Genomic DNA, 15287 nt, shown 5'->3' with positions numbered 1-15287 from the left:
CTAACATTCCTTCTACCAAAATTTTTCTTTCTATCATCTAACTAACATTTCTTCAAGGTGTATCTGAGTTAAAATTGGTTCAACCATTATCATACAAAAAAAAATTCATTATATTTCATTGCATTCATTTTAGATTTCATTGCAATCATTTTAGATTCCATTTGCATTCATTTTAAAATTCATTACCATCATTAATACATACATGTCCTACCATTGCATAGAATCAAATAGATATGCATTATAAAACTCATAGCATCATATAAGCATACATGAGAAGCAAAACATACATAGATCACTATCAAAACCCGCATGTCATATATATATATATAACTCAAAAATGATAATGTGTGTGAATACAATAAATAGCTCGAAGGCTCAGATAACATGATCAACCAACACTGCCTCTGTCAGCAGGTGGATCTTGTCCACTAGATCCTGCCCTAGGATGTCGAGGTGGTCCCATAATGCCACCATTGCTAGTCCATCATGAAGTAGATCTACTCGATCTCCTCCCCATAAATGCACTGAAGTTAGGTTCTCTCTGACCCTCAAGGATGGCTCTCTCATATGCCTGTCGATAATAAATAGACTCCTCCACAGCAATGAAATACCTATCTGCCTAGTCGCGTGCATCTATACCTGCTCTAAAAAGCTGATCAAAGGCATCCATTGTAATCTGACATCTCCGCACTTCCTCATCTCTCTCCCTCTAGAGACGATCTCTCTTAGCCTCAAGGGCACCATAATCTGCATGATAAATCTCTCACTCGATATCTCGTCTAGCGACCTCATCCTCCAAACTCTGGACCCGCGCTCTAAGAGTCTACAACTCATCCTCCTCACCGACCTATCCTCTCCCACCCTCTACACCAGGAACATCCTCCATCTCAGGCATATCCTCGTCATCACCTCCACTCTCACTGCTCGATGACTCAGAAGAATCATCGTTGTCCTCACTGCTAATAGACTCGGTGTCTCCACCAATGTCTACATCCTCTTCTCCCTCATCTCCTCCCTCATCTCCACCACCTCCTCCCTCAGCTCTACCCTCTCCTCCTCCTCTGGCTCTCTCCCCTGCGTCTATCCTCAACCACTGTCTAGGATGGCGAATCTGCTATGTTGTAATCAGAACAGTAGGATCAGTCAAAGGTATTGGCTCGTGCCTAGCAAACCATGCATCGTACTCCATTGTCGTCCCTGGATCCACTGCACCTCTACCCCAACCCCAGAGTAATGACTGCAGAGAATCAAACTCAGTAGAAGCAACAAGTGGTTGTATGCACACACCCCAATCAGATACCTCTCGTGATACACAAGCAAAATACGCAGTAACCACAGGTGTCACCTGTACCTCACTGAACTATCTCAAAACACACCCTAGAAGATACATCTCGATAATCCGCTGGGTCTCAAAGTTCCTACCAATTAGATATCTCTGCTGTCGGCAGAAAGACAAGTGCACTACATCATCCTCCCAACTGGGGTAATCTAAGTATGGTCTCCAAATAAAATGTTGCAATATGTCAAACTGATGTCTCTAGTACAAGGTGTTCCCCGAACCTCTATGTCTGATACCTGTTGTATACCTGAAAGCATAAGGCTCACCAAGCTACAAGTCTACATGAATAACAGGCCTCGAAATAGAAATGTGCTCCCATGCCCATGTCTGAAGTAAAGTAACACCACAACTAATAGAACGGTATCCAAGACACACAATACCATGCAACTAATAGTATAACATGGCAAGTAGACAAGGACCCCACGCATACAGTTGACGATGAACGATCATATCATGGAGCACTCTGCCCCATCCGACTGGAAACCCATGATGTCGTCTGTCAGGTATCAGTAAACTACCGACAACACCGCATAATATAATAGTCAGGTCATCATAGTCTAAACGTGCCCAAGGGATGTCATAACGGCCACTGATCTGCAAGTCCTGAATCTCACACTCGAAAAGTGCACATAGTCTAGCAATGCCATCATCATGGTCATATACAACTCTCTCACCATGAATGGGAATCCGCAGTATATGCCATACATCCTCTAAAGTAATCGATGCCTCACCAGTCGGAAGATGAAAAGAACAAGTCTTAGAGTGCCACCGCTCTATCAAAGATGTAATCATGGCCTTGTTGGCCATAACCTCTGGCAAATGTAAAACATGATATAGACCAAACTGTCGGATATGCTCGAACTCCTCATCAAGTAAGTCAGCTCGAAGATCAAGTCCACTAGGTCTGCTCTGTCGGCAGTGTAACACCCCAATGTTCTCTTGCAATGAGAAAATGTTCAAAATATCAGATATCGGATCTCAAAAAACAAAAATATTTCAAAACGCATGACAAAAAAAATTACATTTACAACGAATGTGTGATAGTTATGACTAATGTGGTACAATTATGACTCTTGCGTAATGATATGAGCTCTTGTGTAACAATAAACACTTATGTGTAATGATATACACGAATGCGGCATGTTTAATACTAATGTGTAACACTTAGGACACATGCGTAACATTTAGAACATTTGCGGTATAGTTAACACTAATGCGTGAAAATCGACAAGCGATTGTGTGACACAATGCAAAAATTGATCATGGAAATTTTTTGGAAAATAACATAAAACAGGCATAAAATCAGGATAAAATTGGAAAAATACCATGCCGCTAGTCCTAGGAGGTCTCTGATATGAACGTACTCAGTCAGACAGGTGCAATCGAGCTCTATAACTAGCCATGATGATGAAATACTCAGACAAAAGCACACAATTTGCAGAGAAAGCCAAGGAATTATCAAATTGCAAATGAGCAAATGAAAACCTAAAAATTTCTATTTATAGCTCAAAATTAGGGTTTTTTGACACCTCGACGCCCGTGGTCCCCCCCAGCTTCAAACACCTCGTAGCCTACTCAAATGATAATGAAATCGCACGAAATTTCACCAATTGCTCGTTAAACTTATATCGAAAACATGGTCTCAATTTTGGAATTTTCCGACCACCTTTTCCGAGGGGGCATATTTACACTATACAGCAGTATCACTAAGGCATACTGGGGCAGAATTTTTCGTTTTCTTTGAAACAATGTCATTCTGACTTTGTCTCAAAGAGGGGCAAATGTAGACACCTAAAAATATCTCATTGATCATGTACTAATTATTCCTCTAATTGATTAAATAATCTTTATTATTTAATTAATTTAATTAATCTATTTCTTCTAATTTCATATTTCCTCGTAATCTTACTAATTATTCAATTTTCTTATTCTATCATCATTTAATCATTTTAATCATTTCCTAAATATTAATTAAATATTTATTATTTAATTAATTCTGATTAATTCCTCGATTTAAATAATCTTTATTATTTAAATAAATTACTAATTATTCAATTTCTATCTCTAATCATCATTCAATCATTAACCCTCTTCTAAATATTAATTAAATATTTATTATTTAATTAATTATGATTTAATCCTTTAAATTAGATAATCTTAATTATTTAATTAAATTCCATTTCTAAATAATTAAATAGTTTCTTTAAATTATTTAATTAACTAATTAATTCTTCCATTTCCAAATCCTCAAATTCTAATTTCGTTTAATTTCATATTCTTCTAATTTCTTCCAAATTCAAATACATGTACATGATTTCAAAAACCAAATTGAAAATCAAAGTTAAGTTCTAAATATATTCAAATACTAAATTGAATAAATAAATTCAATTATTTGAATTAAAATCTCATGCAAAGATTAAATTAAAAATCTAAATCTAAATGCAAGCACATGCTAAATTAATTAATTAAATCATTTTTCTCTCCAATCTCTATTTCCATCTTTCAATTAGCTTTTTCTAAATTAAGCTTTCTTTGTCATCCTTTTTATTTCCACCAATCATTGTTTTTCTTCCTTCAATCAGCTTTTTCTCAGTCAGTTGACTCAATTAATCTATTCAATCTATTGAGTTCCACTCCTACAATCAACTATCAATTTTCATGTGAGCTCACCTGAGTTCCACCTCTTGATCAATTTGTTCCACCTTTCAATCAATCTCATTCAATTTTCTATAAATTGAGCACCCAATCTCCATTTTCAAGAATCACGAACTTCAAATCTTTATGTCACTTGCAGGTTACCAGCGCAATATCTGAGAGCCATCATACCACAGAGAGGAGAAGAGCAATGGAAGCAATATGCGATCTTGGGATATGGAGTTTTGATTTGATTTGATTATTTTAATTCCTATTTGCTTGATTGTGTTATTTCATTGTCTTATTTGTTAGATTCTTTGGTTAGAAGGGATTCGTGATTTCCCTTTTGCTTCTAATTGATTACTTGTTTTTAAGATGAATTTTACATGCATTACAATTGGCTCTCTTCCATGAAAGCAATCTCTTCTACTGTTCATAAGTGCTTGAAATTCCCTCTTGATGACAAGATAATAACAATTAATCATAGCATGTACCAACCTACGATTAGGCAAACAGATGTTAATCTTGATTACTTTTGGTTCGAACAATTCCAACCTCTTAAGCCTCGAAGTGATTCTCTTTTTCAATCTTATCAAAGATGGAAGAATGACATGATTTTATCTTTGAGTAAACCTAGAAATCCAACACTTAGTCTTCCTCCTAGAGATGACCATATTCCTTCTCCTAAAGATAATCCCTCTCTCTTAAGGACAAACCTATTCTTCCTCCTAAGGATAGACATTTTCCTCCTCCTCATGATGGACCTGGTCTCCTTCCTACACCTTATATTCCTCCTTTATATGTTGTGGTTATACCTTCTAAATCTTACAAAGGAAAGTGTCGGGCGTCTTCTATTGTTCAACTTAAGAAACCTTCTCCTATGCATCCTTCCTTAAAAGAAGAAAATAAGTTTATGCCTTCTAAACCTAAACTTTCATATCCTTCGACTAAAACTAAATCAAAACCATTGTGCAAGAGAATGTTGATGGAGACGTCATGCTAGGACTCGTGAACTTGCTTCTCAAACCATTTCTTCTTAGAAGACACCAACTGTTGACATAATAACATTTGTTCAACCTTCTCCTAACCAAGAGGTTCAACCTAAATCTCCAAGACATAAAATGATTAAGAAATAACGGTTCAAGTTCTATTCCTATTAGAGATCCTATTTTTTGTTAATCTTTATGATGAAATAGATTATAATGTTGTTCATGATAAAAATGTTGATGCTAATAATTCAGATGATGGATATGAATATGATGTTGGTAATGATTTATCTAAAAAAAATTGAAAATCATTAATCCTAGTTTGTAGTAATAGACAAAGTGACTCATCATTAGAGGTCCTTGTTTGTAACTTGTGATAGCTCCATATACAGTGCTCAAAGTGGCTCCTCTTGTATGTCGTCCACCTTCCCAAAACAATGATGAGAAAGATTGGGAGGTGGATGATTTGCATGATTAGCTTCAATCGTGTCGTAGATTATCTCTCTCTCTCCTCTCCTGGTTGTTTGTGACCTTCTATTTGTCTCTCAATTCTTCTATGTGTTGTTCCTAGTATTTTCAACTTGAGGATGATGCAAAGCGTTGAGATCTCTTTTGGTCTCTCCCATGTTGACTCAAAAGACACATGTGCCCTTCTTCCATGGTGGTTTTTCTTTCTTTGGGGGATGAGGACAATTCTATGCAAATATATATACATGATATACATTATTTATCATAAAAAGCATGCTAACCCCAAAGTTAAGTAAAACCACCCTTTATTTTTTATCTTGTAATCATTATCCTTTGATTTGTCTTTTCTTGGGGGCATATTATTGTGATAACATGCTTGTTATTTTGGGTGTAAATACCTTAATGCAATTTCTCCCAATGAGGCGTACGCAATCACTTTAATGTGGGGTCATGCACTCCGCTCAATGATATCTCTCTTATGCATATCTTGATACTTAACTTACTTAGTGAACTTAGTCTTTTGCTTTGTAATTTTGGTATTTTTCTTTTCATGATTCATAGTAAGAGAACCTTACTAGTTTATAGTCATGGTTCTCTCTTTCTCTTTCTCTCATGATGTCCCTTTTATCATATCATTGAAGTTGTAAGATCCTAAAGTCCACTAGGCACTTGGTGAAATATTTTCAATGTGAACCCTTGTACTTTATCAATAGTATGATAGACTTCATACTCCCGCTAAAGTGGGGGCTAAATCTAGCGTCCTAAAATTGCACCCCTTTACAATTTTGACCACATTTGGGTCCCTACCTTAGCGTTTGCGCCCCTAAGCCTGACTAGGACCTAATTCTGCTCACACCAGGGAAATATGGTTTTATTTTGACCTCACACATCAACTAGGCACCTTGTCCTATCCCTAAAATGGGGTAAGCCCAAGACGTCATGCCTTGGTCCTCCCTATTTGGGCCTCTCTTTAAACCCTCTTTGCCTTTTCAGATTTGAGTGAGAAAACCAGCCCCATGTCGGCTCATGTCATAAAATTAGTAATTTTTTCGATAGGAAAGTATAAAAGGAGGTTTTCTCCTCTCATTTGGGCATCCAGGGCATAATATACACACACGTCCAGCAATTACATTCAAGCATTCAAGCAATTGATAAATAAATCAGTCTTCCTTCAAGCCTTGGAGCACCAACAAAGTGAAGATTCAAGCATTGAAGTGGACATTCACATCCTATTTTATCAAAGACTTCATGAAACCCCAATCCCATGTGGAGACAAACAAAACTTCACAAGGAGGTATATCATTTGGTTTTGAGCCATTATACAACATCTCCCTCAAAATGAGAATCTTTCAATTACAACAATTCAATTCTTTTATCTCTATTTCATGGTTAATTCCAAAATTGGGGTTTGACTTTAGCAAGCCCCTATTCCCAACCTATTTCCCTTTCTTTATGTGTGCAAGAAATAGGTACGAAGTTGTGATCTTAAGAATTGACATCATTTACAAAGATGAACCAATCCCCCTTTGGTGTGCAAAAAGTTCAGAGGACCAGGGCGAATTTTGCCATGGTCCCAACATTTAAGGAGCTCTTTTGGGGATCACATCTGAATCTGCTTATATTTCTTAGATCCAAGTGCATGCCTCAATCTAACGACCGTAGCTTGTTGTTTCTGTGTTTTTTAACCTTCATTTTCAGCACTTTACCCTAATTTCAACAATTCAACCTACAAAAGAGGTTAAAAAAATTCACACCTTGAATCCAATCAATATTTTCAGTACCTATCCTTGCTAATTTGTGACCAAGTCTACTGGATTCAAACCCTCTTTTGAATGTAATATGTCCCTAAGAAAAAATTAGCAGTTTTCATCCTTTTTATTTGACCTTTTATTTTTGTCTTGTTTTTTTGCGCCCTTGCATATGTTTGAGTGAGTTAAGATCCTAACATTGGGGGCTTGGTTCCTTGAAATTAGTGTTGTCTTATACTCCTTGTGATTTTTCTCCTTTTCTTCATCTTTGTTTTGTCTACTTTACCATGATTATTTGCATAGGCTCATACTCCCACTAAAGTGGGGGCTAAATGTACTATCCTAAATTGTACTCCTTTAAAATTTAGTCCACATTTGAGGCCCTTGTTGGCAATTGACACTCATCTGGTGGATATTGATGCTTGATTATTGGTTTAAGGGTTGTCATTCATGGAAACTCTTCATGGAATTCTATCTGGTAGCTATAGATCTTGATAACTGAAAGTGGATGTGAATTGGTAACCAGTTAACTGGTATTTCAGGTTGAGCAAGGCAGTTTTGGTCTGGAAGCTTTTTGATGATTGTGGTGTTATGAATTGTGCATGGGATGATAAGGCCGACATAGAAACATCATTTTATCATCTTTTTGGTGATTCACTTTTGTTTTTGGTGATCTGGCCAAGCCGACTCAATTCTACACATTACACTACAGGTCGACTTGATAATTGTATGTTTTGTGATTGCAGATATATAAGACCGGTGCAGAAGATCTTTTTGATGTATGGTATAAGGTAATATGAGCGAGTAGTGATCGAGAATCTCTGTTGATGCAGTTTCACATGCGCATTCTTGATCCGATAGCTGACTGAGACAGTAAAGAAAGTACATTAGTAGAGGTGGTACAATCAGAGTTTTGCACTTAACCGAAACTCATCCAGGCATTGTTAGATGTTATTTTAGAGTTCTTTCATTGTAATTCATCATTGTAGATGATATATAAGGTAGTGAGCCTTTCGGGGTTGTAGCCCTTATTTTAATTGAGTTGTAAGCTCTAAGCAATGTGCCTGAATGCTAGTGCATTCCCCTTCATGTAATATTGTTTTGCTACTGGCCATAGTGGAATAATATTGTGGGATCAAATCCCACCGTGGTTTTTCCCATTTGGGTTTCCATGTAAAAATCCCACTGTTATGATTTTGTGGTTGATTGTTTTCATTTTTTGCATTTCAATTTCATGCTTATGCTTCTGGTGGAATAAGGTTAATTCAGAAAATCTAATAACTGGTATAACATTGATTCACCCCCCTCTCAGTGTTCCTTTATTCCAACAATTGGTATCAGAGCCTAGTTCCTCCGAGGAAGCCTAACCGCTTGAGGAGGGTCTAGGAGATTGAATCAATGGATTCTGGTTTTCAAAGATAGCTTAGTGTGGCTCTAGAGGATCTTAATGTAGCAAGAAATGAGATAAGTTCCTTGAAGAGAAACCTAAATGCAGCTGAAGACTTCATTAATGATTTGAAAGATCGATTCAACACTTCAAGAGACAAAAGGAAAGAGTTGATGGACAAGCTGAAGGAGAAGGAAGAACAATGCATGGAGAATTAGGACAAAGTTGATAAATGTGATAAGCTTACTAGAGAGAATGTTGTGTTGAAGAATGAGATGCAATCCATTGTGATGAAGTTGACTAAGAAGATTAAAGATTGAAAGAAGAATGAAGAGAATTTGACTTAATTATTGCAAGAAAGAGAAGATGAATGCTTCAGGATTACCTATGAGAATGATCAGTTGAAGTTTGAGTTGACACAATCAAGGAATAATGGTCAAGAACTTGAGAGACAGATTGTTTCCCTAAGAGATGAACTTGCTACTGCAAATGAAAACAAAGACAAATTCAATGCTAGCTCATCAAGGCTTGTTGAGATGCTATAAATTCAGAGACATGGAAAGGATATGCGAGGACTTGGATTTGAGCATGGTGAATCCTACGGAACTGGACAAAGCAATGCAAAACCTAATCATAAGAAGAGCAAGAATCCTCCGGTAAGACAGCCTAATGCTCATAAATTCAATGGTAGATGTTTTACTTGCAATAAATTTGGTCATATGGCGAATCAATGCAGAAGTGGGATGAATAATGGAATGAACAATGTGAACAATGGTCCTACCTTTGGTCAGTGTTTCATATGTAATAATTTTGGTCACAAGTCAAATTTGTGCAAAGCAGTAATAAATAATTTTCAAAACAAGAGATGTTATGATTGTGGGATGTTTGGACATATCTCTAACCAGTGCAGGATGAGACCAAATCAAATGAACTTCAGACCTATGCAGAATGTTGTTTGTCGTGCATGCAATAAAACCAGTCACATTGCAAAATATTGCAAAAGAAAAAATGTTAACAAGAGTGCTCCGGTAGACGAACAAAACTGATGATAAAGGAAATCCAAAGGTAGAGAAGATCAAAGACAAGCATGAGAAGATGTGGGTCAGAAAGGATGAATTTAATGCAGCTAGTGGATCTATACCTAAATTCGGTGAAGGATCTTCATCTGGTAACTAAGCCATTTGGCCTTAGGGGGTGGCATCTTCATACAAAATCTTGCAGAACCCCCACTGGAGAGATCTATGATCGATCATGGTTGATTGCAAATGCTTGGAGATGATTATCTGGATCTTTAGATCATCCGGTGAGTCGATTGATGCTGACAGGGCATTTAGTTGAACCTTGTTAGTGCATTTACGTCAACTTGAAATTAGGGTTTGTGAGGATAAAAAGGGCAAATGTGAATCATTTCTCACATTGTGAGCGAAAAGTTGAAGTAGAAAAGCTAGGAGAACCATTTTCCAAGGAGATCAAAAGCTTTGAGGAGATCCAACAAAATTTATTGTGCATTCGTCTGGAACAAGAGGTATTTACAGAAGAACACTCTTAACCCTAAATTTCTCAGAATGGCATCATCTTTTGTTAATATGCCTTTGGTAGTTAAGGTTGGAGAGAGAAAGGTCGCAATTTAAGAAGCACCCATTTAAGTCAGTCGAGGATGATCCAAACGGTGCATTCTCACATGTGCCCTACAGTGTTTTGCATGTTGACGATGTAAAAGCCTATATTCACTGCAACATTGATGAGACTGGAAATGAGGCGATTCTAGCTCTTTACAACCAACACCTCCAGGACAAGAATGGAAATCTTAAACCGAAATATGTGCAATTGCAGAGGAAGAATTTCACGCAGTTCGTGCATTTCCCCGTGTTTGATGAGGATGAAAGCATGAGATACATTCTAAGTCGTGTGCATGATGAATTCATCTGAAATCACCAAGAAGGTCATTCATGCAGTCACATGTCTCCATCAAACTGGTGACAAACCAAATCTGAGGAAGGTAGGTAACACAACTGTAGCAAAGGCAACTGATGCGCAATTTCATAACAGATCTATGACAATTGATGATATCCGAGAGCATGATGTGAGATTTGTGTCCATGATCATTGGTTACAAGGTCTATCGGTCTAGTAGACTGAACTCAGTCTCTGGAATAGCCATTTATGCAACATACCAAATGGTGAAGGAAGACACTCAGTATGATTTTTGTTCAGTTCTTCTTGAGGAGCTCCTGAGAAATTTGAAGAAGATAAAATATGATAAGAAGAATGTATTTAAGTTTGATTCTCTAGTTGTTTGTCTAGCATTGTACTTCATGAATCAAATTCTCGGTATAGGCAGAGTGCAATGGCCATTTGATTTACCGATGGCCACCCAAATCAAACAAGTTTTGCAAAGATTGGGAAATAAAGAAAATCATACAGTAGCCTTGTGGAGTTTATTTGACTTCCCAAGGCCAGATGAAAGATAGAGAAAGGATTCCCAAAGAGATTGTTGAGAAATATGAAAACACTATCTGCTTCATGGTGGACAAAGACCAATGCCACATGGAAGCGGTGGAGCTCAGAATAGTCTAGATCTTGCCAATGGGTTATGAGATGGATGGTCAGACCCTTGAAGTTTATGCTCAACACCTTCTAAGCAAATTGGTGGACCCAAATGAACCTAAGTTTGGCACCTTTAAGGAGAAAGACATGGAGTTTCACAAGAAGTTCACTGTGCCTGCAAGGAAGAGAAAAGCATCTAAAATGGCCGAAGAAGTAGTTGTGCAGATGGGATTTACTAGAGAGGCAATAAAGAAAGCAAGGGAGAATCATGCTCAGATGGAAGCTAAGGACGAATCCAAGAAGCCTAAGGTCGAACTGGTTCCCTCCAAAGAAAAACCAAAAGAGACCAAATCTATCCCTACTCTGGAAATACCATCTACATGACAGAGCTCATCCGGAAAGAGAGTTTTGACACAAAAGGAGAAACCCAAACGAACCTATGTTGTTGTATCTTCAGTGGCATTTGAGACTAAATCAGATGAAGAAGCAAAAAAGGCCAAGAAGAAAGGAGAATTTTTAAGGGTGGTGAGGAAACCACAATCCGGAGGTGTTGTGCAGAGCAAGAAAGCTAAGTCAGAACCTACCCTTACTGGAAGACCTGAGAGGGGAAAGCAGCTTAGAACCCAACTTGATGATGATCTTGAAACCAATAATGAACAAGGTAAATATACATTTGTTCCTCCATTGACAACAGATCAATTGATTAATGATGAGATAATTGTTGATGGAAATTTGAAGAACATTGGAGCATACTATGAAAATATAGTTGAGGTTGATCAAAGAAAAGTTGAGGAAGATGTTGTTTTGTACTTCCACAACTTTAGTAAAACTTTGATTAAAATGGAGCGTAGCATCCTTGAGGATCTGTATAATATTATTGATGCAAGGAGGCTAACTTCTAGTAAAATAGATAAGGAAATGAAAGAAAGAGAATTGATCAATGTTTGCACCTATATCTCCCAAGATGAAGCCAAAAGATTCATTGAGGAAGCAAATAAGAAGGAATTCCGAAGCGGGAATATGATTGGCAGGGTTGAAGAAGTGAAGAAGGAAACTGAAGAAATCTGGAGAAGGATTATAAAGAACAATCTTTTATACAGTGATGTAGTTCAAACTTCTCATCCGAAAGTAAAGGAAGGTGTCTCTGGTGATCGAAAGGATGAAACTCAGACTAAGGGACATCTGAAAGATCAAGTCCATGTAAAACTTGATGTTGAAATCAGTGTGAATCCTCCGGTGGTAGATAATATTGGAGAAAATCCCGAAGTTCCAAAGGATGACACTGCACCAAGTGGTAACATCGGTGCACAAGATAAAGGGAATGATGTTGAGGAAAAGGAACCAGTGAAGACAAATGTGTAGGGTGCTGAGGTAGATAAAGGGAAGAGAGTTGTTGATGCTCTGACAATTGACACTCCTCTAGTCAAAGGGACAAGGACCCTACCTCAAATATCAATCAATCTTGATGGTCCTCTAGATATTGGACAAATGTCACCCGCTGAGAAGTTGATGCTTGTAGCAGCAGTACAAGCTCAGGCTAGTCAAGATCTGGTCAAGTTTGAGAATGAAGACAAAAATCTTATTATAATGTATGTTGATGTGTTGCAAAAGGTGGTATCGAACCTACAACTATATCCTAATTATAGCCCCTCCAATAAATTATTGCAATTGATTAATAATGTAAATACCAACTTTGATTATTTGGACAAGTATATCACTAAGGGGGTATTAGATAGATTCAAGGAGGTGAGAATGCAAACATTCCAGAAAATGATAGAGGACGACAGAGTTAGATTGAATAAAGGTCTACAGACTATTTCAAAGGCATTGACTGAAGGCAGTCAAATATATAAGTCTTGTCTTATTTTTCTAAAGTTCACAATAGATATAGACAAGCAAATTGGTATTTATCAGGGTAAACTAGCTGGTATTTCACAGTCTTTTGATTCTAATGTAGCCCTAACCAGTAGTATAGAAGGGTAGGTAATGGCTCTCAATGATCAAATCTTGAGCCTTAATGCAGATAAAGACAGAATTTTGAGAAAAGTTGGTGAACTCCGGAATCTGATTGCCCCCCTGATGGACACCATGTTGAGTAATAAAGGAGATTGTATGAAGGCTATGGGATAACTTGTTCCATCTGAATTGTAGGATGTGGAGATTCATGCATATGTTTTCAGTGCATTCATTACAGTTCTGGACAACTTGAAGACAAGGTGGGATAACCACTTAGAATTTTTGAAGACCATTTTTGCTAATATCTTCAAGTATTGTAAAGTCTCTGGTAGATATCCATGTATATAAGTTTTGGACAGTACCCCATCTTTGGCATTGTTGTCAAAGGGGGAGAGTAAAGGTGAAAAATGTACAAGAGCATGCTACAAGTTTTTGAGGTCTTGATAACAATTTTGATCTAGTATCCAAATTTACAAGTTTTTGAGGTCTTGATAGAAATTTTGATAACAATTTTGATCTAGTATCCAAATTGTTTCAACACTTAGTCATTTTTCACAAGTGTTGCCATCAATACCAAAGGGGGAGATTGTTGGCAATTGACACTTATCTGGTGGATATTGATGCTTGATTATTGGTTTAAGGGTTGTCATTGATGGCAACTCTTCATGGTATTCTATCTGGTAGCTATCGATCTTGATAACCAGAAGTGGATGTGAACTGGTAACCAGTTAACGGGTATTTCAGGTTGAGCAGAGCAGTTTTGGTCTGGAAGCTTTCTGATGATTGCGGTATTTTGAATCATGCATGGGACGATAGGGCCGACATAGAGACATCATTTTATCATCTTTTTGGTGATTTGCTTTTGTTTTTAGTGATCTGGCCAAGCTGACTCAATTCTACACGTTACACTATAGGTCGACTTGATAATTATCTATTTTGTGATTGCGGATATATAAGACTGGTGGAGAAGATCTTTTTTATGTATGGTATGAGGTAATATGAGCGAGTAGTGATCGAGAATCCCTCTTGGCGTAGTTTTACATGCGCATTCTTGATCTGATAATTGACTGAGACAATAAACAAAGTAGAGTAGCAGAGGTGGTATAGTTAGAGTTTTGCACTTAACCGGAACTCATCCAAGCATTGTTAGATGCTATTTTGGAGTTCTTTCATTGTAATTCATCATTGTAGATGATATGTAAGGAAGTGAGCCTTCCGAGGTTGTATCCCTTATTGTAATTGAGTTGTAAGCTCTAAGCAGTGTGCCTGAATTATAGTACATTCCCCTTCGTGTAATATTGTTTTTCTACTGGCCATAGTGGAATAATATTGTGGGTTCAAATCCCACCGTGGTTTTTCCCATTTGGTTTTCCACATAAAAATCCAGGTGTTATGATTTTGTGGTTGATTGTTTTGATTTTTTGCATTTCAATTTCATGCTTATGCTTCTAGTGGATTAAGGTTAATTCGGAAAATCTAATAACTGATAGAACATTGATTCACCCCCCCTCTCAGTGTTCCTTTATTCCAACAATTGGTATCAGAGCCTAGTTCCTCTGAGGAAGCCTAACCGCTTGAGGAAGGTCCAAGAGATTAAACCAATGGATTTTGGTTTTTAGAGACAACTTAGTGTGGCTCTAGAGGATCTTAATGCAGCAAGAAATGAGATAAGTTCCTTGAAGAGAAACCTGAATGTAGCTGAAGAATTCATTAATGATTTGAAAGATTGGGTCAACACTTCAAGAGACAAAAGGAAAGAGCTAATGGACAAGCTGAAGGAGAAGGAAGAACAATGCATGGAGAATCAAGACAAAGCTGATGAATATGATAAGCTTGCTAGAGAGAATGTTGTGTTGAAGAATGAGATGCAATCCATTGTGATGAAGCAAGGTTGTGTTGAATAATATGTATGCATATTCTCCTTTGACAAGAAAGGTTTCTCGGTTTCCTTGTTGAATCTTGACTCACTATTTATAAGAACTTGCTCTTCATTTCCTCAAGATGTAGTCGACTGTCTTGGCATAGTGATCGACATCTTTTAACGAGTTGTCGGCTTGCATTACAATATGCTTTGTTAAGGACAGTCATATAATGATTATATTTTGTATTTGAAGACAGTTATTGGATCGAATAACTACAAGTTAATAACCACCTTAATTGTAAGAAGTCTATATAAGAAAAAGGAGAGTCGATATGTGGTGTTGATCATTTTTTAATTGTGAA

Source organism: Cryptomeria japonica, chromosome 1 (genome assembly GCF_030272615.1).
Source record: "Cryptomeria japonica chromosome 1, Sugi_1.0, whole genome shotgun sequence".
NCBI classification, from domain to species: domain Eukaryota; kingdom Viridiplantae; phylum Streptophyta; class Pinopsida; order Cupressales; family Cupressaceae; genus Cryptomeria; species Cryptomeria japonica.
This window is presented reverse-complemented; position numbering follows the sequence as displayed.